Below are 12060 nucleotides of genomic sequence, written 5' to 3'. Positions count from 1 at the left end.
GATAGTAATCAAGTTTAAATTATGTTTCAAACGAGTTCAACTTATTTGCCTTTTTCATAACCTGTGAAGCAGGTATTTTAGACAGCAACATATGCACAATCTGACACAGAATTTTGCAAAACGATACTTTGTACTAATCTGAGAGAACTTCAGCAAAATTCTAACTAACTTCAGTTTTGTAGTTTTAACTTCAACTTTTGCTCGTTCTTGCATGTTTGAAGAACATAAATAATCAATAATAGTTCATTTGAAACAGGGTGCTCGGTTTTAGTAACACTTACGAGGGGATCCTGCATAGGTTCATGATCAGGAGAGAAAATACGATCCCAAACACAGACTTATAGCATTTGGATTGTTATTAAAATCACACACAAATTGACTGGTCCAAGCTCTGATACATATCAGTATGCATGAAGCTGGTGGAGCAGTGGCAAAGTTTTGGTAGCAAGAGATGTGGCAGCTAACTGTACTCACAGCTCTTGATGTTTGAATGTTCTATAAAATTTCTTCTTTCCAATGATTATTCAACATATTAGAGCCATTCATTATTGCTGGTGGAGCAGTGGCGAAGTTTTGGTAGCAAGAGATGTGGCAGCTAACTGTACTCACAGCTCTTGATGTTTGAATGTTCTATAAAATTTCTTCTTTCCAATGATTATTCAACATATTAGAGCCATTCATTATTGCTGGTGGAGCAGTGGCGAAGTTTTGGTAGCAAGAGATGTGGCAGCTAACTGTACTCACAGCTCTTGATGTTTGAATGTTCTATAAAATTTCTTCTTTCCAATGATTATTCAACATATTAGAGCCATTCATTATTGCAGAGAGTACCAAGCAGCAGCCAAATCCACATCTGAGGCAAAATTCCAGGCAAAGCTGCCTCCAATTTCCTCCCTTGGCACTATCAATTTGTACTGTGGAACGGATGACTGCTCACTGTTCAACCCAAGGTGCTGCCCAATTCGACCACCATAACCACAGTTTACATTGCGTCATGCAATGTGTATTGGAAGCTGGTTCATACTTAGGGCACTTATACTATAAATTGTAAAAGATGTATTGAAGTCCCTCCACAGTTAAAGGTACCACCACAACAAAACAGAAAATGAAGAAGGATGTGATGATACCCTCATGTTAAGAAACAAACACTCCCACGTCCTGAGATCCATGGACATAAAGAGATGCACGTAGTGGTAAGAATGTCACCATAGGATAATGAAGACAAGGATAATTTACTTATTTGTTTGTAATTATAAAATGCATTAGCAGGAAAGAATTGAAAGTCACACAAACAGAGCTAGAACGAATCAACAAAGGCACTCACTCCCTCAATATAAATCCGGTGATATGCTTTAGTTCCGAAAACCCGCAGTAAAAAAGGAACAAACTAAAAGTTCACTCCTCACTATGAGGGCTCCTTTTCTCTATTGCGCATCACCTAACCAGCGAATACCAAAATTCAGTCAGTGGATCGTACTACAACAGCACACTTTGTTTGGCAAAAGCCATTTGACAGACCAGCTGCGCCCCCACCAGCAGCACCACCTGCTCGTATCTCTAAAGTTGCTCCAACGGGTAAAGGTATCACCACAACAAAACATAAAAACAAAAAAGATAGGGTGATACCATCACATACTCATTGTGCTTTAAAAAACAAGCACCCCTATGCCCTGAGTTTCATGGACTGAATGACACATGTGTAGTGGTAAGAATGTCGCTATAGAATAAGGGAGACAAATATCATATACTGATTTGTCTGTAATTATGAAATGCATTAGCAGGGCAGAACAGAAAAGTCACACAATAACAGCTAGAATGCAGCAACAAAGGCACTACGCTCCCCCAATATGAACCTGGTGAACTGGTATTGGTCTGAAATCCTGCAGTAAAAAAATGGATGCACTTAGAATTTCACTCCTCAGTATGAAGGACCCTTCTCTCTACTGGGGATTACCTTTCCGGTGAATACCAAAATTCAGTTACCGGATAGTACTACAATAGTACACTTTGGTCGGCTAAAGCCTTCTCATGGATCAACTGTGCCCCCTCATGCAGCACCACCTGCTCCTACCTCTAAATTTGCACCGACAAGTAAAGGTACCATCACAAAAAAAAACAGAAAATGATGAAAGATATGGTGATATCGTCACTTAGGCGCTATTTTTTAAGGAACAAGCACCTCTATGCCCCGAGGTCCATGGACTAAATGATACGTGCGTAGTGGTAAGAATGTCATCATGGGAAATAGAAGATAGTGGTCATATACTTACATGTTTGTACTTAAAAAATGCATTAGCGGGAAATAACTGAAAAGCCACACAAAAACAACTACAACACAGCAACAAAGGCACTACACTCCCTCAATGTAAACCTGATATTGCTCCGAAATCCCATAGAAAAAAAGGACGAACTAAATAGTTCACTCCTTGGTATTCCATTCCGCATCACCTCCCTCTGAATGCCGAAATTCAGTTACCGGATCATACTACAATAGTACACTTTGATCAGCTAAACCTGTTTCACAGACTGGTTGAGCTCGCTCAGTCAGCGCCGCCTGCTCCTGCCTCTAAAGTTGCTCTGATGGATAAAGGTGTCACCACAACAAAACAGAAAAAGAAGAAAGATATGGTGCTATCATTATGTCCTCGCTATGGTTTAGGAAACAAGCTCATCTTCACCCTGAGGTCCATGGACAAAATGAGACGTGTATAGTGCTAAGAACATTACCATAGGATAAGGAAGATAAGGATAATTTACTTACTTGTATTTGTTTGTAATTTTAAAACGCATTAGCAGGAAAGAACTGAAAAGCCACACAAACACAGCTAGATCACAGCAACAATTTCCCGGTGAATGCTGAAATTCAGTTACCGAATCATACAATTCTACGCTTTGATTGGCTAAAGCTGTATCATGGACCAGCTGGGCACCCTCAAGCTGAGAAACCTGCTCCTACCTCTAAAACTGATCTGACCGATAAAGGTATCACCACAACAAGACAGAAATAGAAGAATGATAGGGTAATACCATCCTGTCCTTGATATGGTTTATGAAACAAGCACAGATTCGCCCTGGGATCCATGGACAAATTTAGATGGACGTAGTGATAAGAATGTCACCATAGGATAAGGAAGATATGAATCATTTACTTATTTGTTCGTAATTATAAAATGCATTAGCAGGAAGAACTGAAAAGCTACACAAAGACAGCTAGAATGCAGCATCAAAGGCACTACACTCCCTCAACATAAACCCAGTAATATGGTATTGCTCTGAATACCTGTAATAAAGATGGGACGAACCAAAAAGTTCACTCCTCGGTGTTAGGACCCCTTCTGTCTACCATGCATTGACTCCCTGATAAATACCAAAATCCAGTTACCGGATCATACTACAATAGTACACTTCGATCAGCTAAAGCCGTATCATCAATGTGGTGCGCCCACTCAGGCAGCACCACCTACACTTACTTCTGAAGTTGCTCCATCGGATAAAGGTATCACCACAACAAAATAGAAAAACAAGACTGATAGCGTGATACCATCAAGTCCTCGCAAAGGTTTAAGAAACAAGCTCACCATTGCCCAGAGGTACAAGTACTAAATGAGACATGCAAAGTGATAAAAACGTCACCATAGGATAAGGAAGATATGGATCATTTACTTTGTAACCTCCCAACAGTTTACTTCTATAACCTCAGAATCATAAAATGTGACTAACCTCTCAATAAAATTGTGACTCATATGTAACCTTTCAACACTTAACTGACCATGAATCTAAACTGGTAAATCTGGACATCAGCAATGCCATGTCATGATATATATATATATATATATATATATTTTGCAACCCACAGTTGCTTCATCAGGAAAGAGAGAAGGAGAGGGAAAGTCGAAAGGATGTGGGTTTTAAGGGAGAGAGTAAGGAGTCATTCCAATCCTGGGTTACAGGACTAGAGTAGGTGGTGGTGGGAGGGTGGATGGAACACTGGGGGTGGTTACAAAGGGAGGAGCCAGAGGGTAGGGAAGGTCGTTTGGGGATTTCATAGGGATGAACCAGGAAGTTACGAAGGTTAGGTGGATGGCAGAAAGACACTCTTGGTGGAGTGGGGAGGATTTCATGAAGGATGGATCTCATTTCAGGGCATGATTTGAGGAAGTCGTATCCCTGCTGGAAAGCCACACTCAGAATCATAATGTCATAATGACAGCTGCCACCCATTCGCTTTTTTTGTCATTATACACTCCTGGAAATTGAAATAAGAACACCGTGAATTCATTGTCCCAGGAAGGGGAAACTTTATTGACACATTCCTGGGGTCAGATACATCACATGATCACACTGACAGAACCACAGGCATATAGACACAGGCAACAGAGCATGCACAATGTCGGCACTAGTACAGTGTATATCCACCTTTCGCAGCAATGCAGGCTGCTATTCTCCCATGGAGACGATCGTAGAGATGCTGGATGTAGTCCTGTGGAACGGTTTGCCATGCCATTTCCACCTGGCGCCTCAGTTGGACCAGCGTTCGTGCTGGACGTGCAGACCGCGTGAGACGACGCTTCATCCAGTCCCAAACATGCTCAATGGGGGACAGATCCGGAGATCTTGCTAGCCAGGGTAGTTGACTTACACCTTAAGAGCACGTTGGGTGGCACGGGATACATGCGGACGTGCATTGTCCTGTTGGAACAGCAAGTTCCCTTGCCGGTCTAGGAATGGTAGAACGATGGGTTCGATGACGGTTTGGATGTACCGTGCACTATTCAGTGTCCCCTCGACGATCACCAGTGGTGTACGGCCAGTGTAGGAGATCGCTCCCCACACCATGATGCCGGGTGTTGGCCCTGTGTGCCTCGGTCGTATGCAGTCCTGATTGTGGCGCTCACCTGCACGGCGCCAAACACGCATACGACCATCATTGGCACCAAGGCAGAAGCGACTCTCATCGCTGAAGACGACACGTCTCCATTCGTCCCTCTATTCACGCCTGTCGCGACACCACTGGAGGCGGGCTGCACGATGTTGGGGCGTGAGCGGAAGACGGCCTAACGGTGTGCGGGACCGTAGCCCAGCTTTATGGAGACGGTTGCGAATGGTCCTCGCCGATACCCCAGGAGCAACAGTGTCCCTAATTTGCTGGGAAGTGGCGGTGCGGTCCCCTACGGCACTGCGTAGGATCCTACGGTCTTGGCGTGCATCCGTGCGTCGCTGCGGTCCGGTCCCAGGTCGACGGGCACGTGCACCTTCCGCCGACCACTGGCGACAACATCGATGTACTGTGGAGACCTCACGCCCCACGTGTTGAGCAATTCGGCGGTACGTCCACCCGGCCTCCCGCATGCCCACTATACGCCCTCGCTCAAAGTCCGTCAACTGCACATACGGTTCACGTCCACGCTGTCGCGGCGTGCTACCAGTGTTAAAGACTGCGACGGAGCTACGTATGCCACGGCAAACTGGCTGACACTGACGGCGGCGGTGCACAAATGCTGCGCAGCTAGCGCCATTCGACGGCCAACACCGCGGTTCCTGGTGTGTCCGCTGTGCCGTACGTGTGATCATTGCTTGTACAGCCCTCTCGCAGTGTCCGGAGCAAGTATGGTGGGTCTGACACACCGGTGTCAATGTGTTCTTTTTTCCATTTCCAGGAGTGTACCTCAGTGAAGCATACCTGTAAATTCTTTCTTTACTTGTTCTCTGTGGATATATTGAATAGGATAATGTTTGGCTTTAAATGTGTCGTGCTGTTTAAGTCTCTGAAAATAGGTTACCCATAACACATACTTTATCTCACATCACTAAAATGTACCTGATGAACACGGACGTTAATAATAACACCATTTGACAGCAGTTTAACAGCGCCACAGTGGGTCACGCTCATGTAGAACACATTTCAAAAGGCTCAAAGGCTCAAAGTCATGAAAAGTTCAATTTTTACTTTTTTGCGTTTTCTGAATCTGCAGACTATTACCTTTTAATAGATATATAATTTATTCAATTCCGAAGACTACAAGTATTTTTAAATTTTTTTTGAAATGTGTTCTACATGGGCGTGACCCACTGTGGCGCTGTTAAACTGCTGTCAAATGGTGTTATTATTAACGTCCGTGTTCATCAGGTACATTTTAGTGATGTGAGATAAAGTATGTGTTATGGGTAACCTATTTTCAGAGACTTAGCAGCACCTGAACTGTTGAAAAAGTGTATTCACGGAAAAACTCAAAACCCCAATGAAAGTGTAAATAGTGTTATATGGTCGAGAATCCCCAAGACTGTATTTGTTGGAATAGAAACACTTCACTTTGGTGTGTATGATGCTGTTGCGACTTTCAATGATGGCAACATTGTAAGGTGCAAGGTATTTAGAAATATGGGAATGAAGAAAGGTTCTAACATGGTACGAGCGATGCTTGCTTTAGACAAGGAACGCCTTCGGGCTGCAGACAGGGCTGTAAAGAGTCTAGAAATACAAGCAAGAGTAAACAGGAGGAGGAAGCTGGAGGAGGAGTTTGCAGAGGATGAAGATAATCCATCCTATGGACCTGGAATGCACTAAAAACTTAATCCAATCTTTGTCGCTCGATTCCCAAAACTTTTATTTTCTCATACTAATTACATGTTTTCTAAGGATCCTCCAAACATATTTGTTTTTAAACTTTCAGTAAATGTTACACAGTAACTTCTGCATAATTTAACACAGCCTTTTTCCAAAAAACTGTATATTTTTGAATATATAAATAAAAAATTGCAAAAAAATGTGAATTTTCATTACAATTGAAAAAAAATCATCTTTAATAACTGAACTAAAATTTTGTAAAATCCCTGTGTTAAGTTGTAGCCCATATTCCAATAAATAATCTGTAAAAAGTTCAACTTCCTACCTCAAATACTTTGTGAGGAAAGATGTAATTTATAAGCGTTATTTTAACATTGCAAGTATAGGGCGTTCCGGAGCCCCTTAATTTGAAATTCATACATAAAACCGGACATAATACCTGGGATGTTGTCAAAAATTGGAGCTTGCTGTGAAAGAATTTTTCGTAGTTGAGTACGTTCGTCATCTGTATTTGCATTACTCTGTTTTACTTTATCAGAAATCATTTGCATAACGTCATAGTCGGCTTCGTCTGGTGTATTGTAGTTGTGTACATATGTATCTGTGAAGAATGTGGAATGACAGTCTGTGTTACGCAATGTAGAAATGAGCTCTGTTCGATTAATTGTTTGTTCTTCTGCAGATAAAGTGTACTGAAATTCTAATGCCAGTTGTACCTTATCATTCTTTAACATTAAATAGGAATTTTGTAAATCAATAATTGCGTCATGTTGTAACAGAAAATTCGTACCTAAAATAACGTCTGTTGTCAATAAGAGAACAATCCAAAAATTTGTATGGAACGTATGACCTGCAATACAAAATGATAAGTGTGTAATTTTACATCTTCTCCTTTACAGATACTGCTCCTTTTACTTTAGTTTTGCCTAGTGGTAACGTAGGATAGGTATTCTCTTAGTTACATTCATTTAAAGTTTCTTGATTTATAACTGACATGGGTGATCCAGAATCGATTACTGCTGAAAATTTGGATGATCCAATCTTTACTTCAATAACAGGGTGGGATATGGTTTTTTTGTATAACTAGTTTTTTATGTAAAAATGTGTCTCGGATGTCGTCAAAAGTAATAACATTTTCGTGAACAATATTATGTGTATCAAAAGTATTGCTTACGTTGCTGGAAGATGCAACATGTACTGTATCTAGTCAAATTCTTTCTAACGTGCTGTTATTTGCAGGAGGATGCTGCGGCATTTCAACTATCTGTACTCTTCTGTTACTTAGTCCTGGCGTATTTGGCTGAGGATGATACCGACTGTCTGGTTCATTCATGATAATCTGTGGTTGTGGATGATTCTGCTGATAATAAAACCTACTGTTATAATACGTGCACTGAAAACTGTGCTCATTATTTTTACGTCTATCATGCCCCCCCCCCCCCCCCCCGCATGAACCATGGACCATGCCGTTGGTGGGGAGGCTTGCGTGCTTCAACGATACAGATAGCCAAACCATAGGTGCAACCACAACGGAGGGGTATCTGTTGAGAGGCCAGACAAACTTGTGGTTCCTGAAGAGGGGCAGCAGCCTTTTCAGTAGTTGCAGGGGCAACAGTCTGGATGATTGACTGATCTGGCCTTGTAACACTAACCAAAATGGCCTTACTGTGCTGGTACTGCGAATGGTTGAAAGCAAGGGGAAACTACAGCCATAATTTTTCCCGAGGGCATGCAGCTTTACTGTATGGGTAAATGATGATGACGTCCTCTTGGGTAAAATATTCCGGAGGTAAAATAGTCCCCCATTCGGGTCTCCGGGCGGGGACTACTCAGGAGGACGTCCTTGTCAGGAGAAAGAAAACTGGCGTTCTACGAATCGGAGCGTGGAATGTTAGGATCCCTTAATCGAGCAGGTAAGTTAGAAAATTTAAAAAGGGAAATGGATAGGTTAAAGTTAGGTATAGTGGAAATTAGTGAAGTTCGGTGGCAGGAGGAACAAGACTTCTGGTTAGGTGAATACAGGGTTATAAATACAAAATCAAATAGGGGTAATGCAGGAGTAGGTTTAATAATGAATAAAAAAAATAGGAGTGCGGGTAAGCTACTATAAACAGCATAGTGAACGCATTATTATGGCCAAGATAGACACGAAGCCCACGCCTACTACAGTAGTACAAGTTTATTTGCCAACCAGCTCTGCAGATGATGAACAAATTGATGAAATGTATGATGAGATAAAAGAAATTATTCTGGTAGTGAAGGGGGACGAAAATTTAATAGTCATGGGTGACTGGAATTCAAGAGTAGGAAAATTGAGAGAAGGAAACATAGTAGGTGAATATTGATTGGGGGAGAGAAATGAAAGAGGAAGCCATCTGGTAGAATTTTGCACAGAGCACAACTTAATCATAGCTAACACATGGTTCAAGAATCATGTAAGAAGGGTGTAAGGACTCTGACCACAATCTATTGGTTATGAACTGTAGATTAAAACTGAAAAAAATGCAAAAAGGTGGGATTTTATGTAGATGGGACCTGCATAAATGGAAAGAACCAGAGGTTGTACAGAGTTTCAGGGAGAGCATAAGAGAACAATTGACAGGAATGGGGGAAATAAATACAATAGAAGAAGAATGGGTAGCTCTGAGAGATGAAATAGTGAAGGCAGCAGAGGATCAAGTAGGTAAAAAGACGAGAGCTAGTAGATATCCTTGGGTAACAGAACAGATACTGAATTTAATTGATGAAAGGAGAAAATACAAAAATGCAGCAAGTGAAGCAGGCAAAAAGGAATACAAACATCTCAAAAATGAGATCGACAGGAAGTGCAAAATGGCTAAACAGGGATGGCTAGAGGACATTTGTAAGGATGTAGAGGCTTATCTCATGAGGGGTAAGATAGATACTGCCTACAGAAAAATTAGAGAGACCTATGGAGAAAAGAGAACCACTTGCATGAATATCAAGAGCTCAGATGGAAAAATAGTTCTAAGCAAAGAAGGGAAAGCAGAAAGGTGGAAGGAGTATGTAGAGGGTCTATACAGGGGCGATGTTCTTGAGGACAATATTATGGAAATGAGAGAGGAGGTAGATGAAGGTGAAATGGGAGATATGATACTTGCGTGAAGAGTTTGACAGAGCACTGAAAGACCTAAGTCGAAACAAGGCCCCAGGAGTGACAACATTCCATTAGAACTACTGACAGCCTTGGGAGAGCCAATCCTGACTAAACTCTACCATCTGGTGAGCAAGATGTATGAGACAGGCGAAATTCCCTCAGACTTCAAGAAGAATATAATAATTCCAACCCCAAAGGAAGCAGGTGTTGACAGATGTGAAAATTACCGAACTATCAGTTTAATAAGTCACAGCTGCAAAATACTAACGCGAATTCCTTACAGACGAATGGAAAAACTAGTAGAAGCCGACCTCAGGGAAGATCAGTTTGGATTCCGCAGAAATTTTGGAACACGTGAGGCAATACTGACCCTACGACTTATCTTAGAAGAAAGATTAAGGAAAGGGGAACCTACGTTTCTAGCATTTGTAGACTTAGAGAAACCTTTTGACAATGTTGACTGAAATGCTCTCTTTCAAATTCTGAATGTGGCAGGGGTAAAATAGAGGGAGCAAAAGGCTATTTACAATTTGTACAGAAAGCAGATGGCAGTTATAAGAGTCAAGGGACATGAAAGGGAAGCAGTGGTTAGGAAGGGAGTGAGACAGGGTTGTAGCCTCTCCCCAATGCTATTCAATCTGTATATTGAGCAAGCAGTAAAGGAAACGAAAGAAATGTTCGGACTAGGTATTAAAATCCATGGAGAAAAAATAAAAACTTTGAGGTTCGGCGATGACATTGTAATTCTGTCAGATACAGCAAAGGACTTGGAAGAGCAGTTGAATGGAATGGACAGTGTCTTGAAAGGAGGATATAAGATGAACATCAAAATAATAAAACGAGGATAATGGAATGTAGTCGAATTAAGCTGGGTGATGCTGCGGGAATTAGTTTAGGAAATGAGACACTTAAAGTAGCTATTTGGGGAGCAAAATAACTGATGATGGTCGAAGTAGAGATGATATAAAATGTGGAGAGGATATAAAATGTAGACTGGCAATGGCAAGGAAAGCATTTCTGTAGAAGAGACATTTGTTAACATCGAGTATAGATTTAAGTGTCAGGAAGTCGTTTCTGAAAGTGTTTGTATGGAGTGTAGCCATGTACGGAAGTGAAACAGGGACGATAAATAGTTTGGGCAAGAGGAGAATAGAAGCTTTCGAAAAGTGGTGCTACAGAAGAATGCTGAAGAGTAGATGGGTAGATCACATAACTAATGAGGAGGTATTGAATAGAACTGGGGAGAAGAGGAGTTTGTGGCACAACTTGACTAAAAGAAGGGACCAGTTGATAGGACATGTTCTGAGGCATCAAGGGATCACAAATTTAGCATTGGAGGGCAGCGTGGAGGGTAAAAATCGTAGAGGGAGACCAAGAGATGAATGCACTAAGTAGATTCAGAAGGTACAGTAGGTACTGGGAGATGAAGGAGCTTGCACAGGATAGAGTAGCATGGAGAGCTGCATCAAGCCAGCCTCGGGACTGAAGACCACAACAACAACAACAACATCATGATAGCCATTACTATTCGCTGCATTGCGATTGGAGTTGAAATGATGTGTCTGTATGTAGTGATTTCCTCGTTGCTGTGCGTTACTATTTGGAGGAGCCGGGGCTATACATGTAGGTGGCGAAACATTAAAGCTTGGTTGACCTTGCAAACCACATTGTCGGTTAGGTATGCCAACTGGTTGGTTTTGTCGCTGTTGTGTGGAAAAACCTCTGTTGTTGTCAACATGTTTTTGCTGTTGCTTAAAAATTTGAAGATACCGATAATTAAAATTTTGTCTGGCATTAAAGTTCTGGTGGTTGTCATTCCTTGAGCGTCTATTAAAAACTGTCACTTTCAGGTGAAACGTGTCATATCAGGTTTTCTTCACTCATTCATAATCCTAGATAGATCGATAGTTGAAGAGTTGTTTTGTTAGATATAAAGGATAGTAAAAGAGTAGGCAACAATGCAGAAAACTAAAGAAGAAATAGCACTACTACGGCTCGAGGCCATGTGCACGCCACGGCACATATTCATCGAAGTGTAATGAATCCCCTGAGGTCAAAAACTGCAAATAAATTTTAGTTTCAGCGTTACAGGGCAAGCTGTTGGAAATGCAAAAGCAAATTGTTGTATCCAATCCAAAGGGTGAATCTGTGTTCTATCATTTTTAAATACCTTAAATTTCCTAACGGATAGAAAGTGCTGAATGTCTGAGCAAGTTCAGGATTGTATGAGAATCTATTTGTCTGTGTCTTTTCGGAATCTAAGTCACGTACTCTTTGTAAATTACCTAAGTTATACTGGTTGTGTGAGTGTGACAAATGTTCATGATGTGGCGTATGCTGTGGCCTGCTAGAGGCTGAAATATTTTTCATTCCTGTC

The 12060-nt window shown here is 41.5% G+C and overlaps 1 protein-coding gene across 1 annotated transcript in view; it reads left to right on the top strand.

Annotated features, from left to right (window-relative positions):
* LOC124720463 (26S proteasome non-ATPase regulatory subunit 10-like) overlaps positions 1-7953 on the top strand; it is a 116550-nt gene extending 108597 nt beyond the window's left edge. Inside the window, exon 6 of the transcript XR_007006165.1 lies at positions 7805-7953. The gene's annotated coding sequence lies outside the window, so the exon portion shown is untranslated. The remainder of the gene's footprint in view (positions 1-7804) is intronic.
* Positions 7954-12060: the final 4107 nt, after the last annotated feature.

The sequence above is a fragment of the Schistocerca piceifrons genome, chromosome 11 (assembly GCF_021461385.2).
Source record: "Schistocerca piceifrons isolate TAMUIC-IGC-003096 chromosome 11, iqSchPice1.1, whole genome shotgun sequence".
In the NCBI taxonomy this organism is placed as follows: Eukaryota; Metazoa; Arthropoda; class Insecta; order Orthoptera; family Acrididae; genus Schistocerca; species Schistocerca piceifrons.
This window is presented reverse-complemented; position numbering and strand designations above follow the sequence as displayed.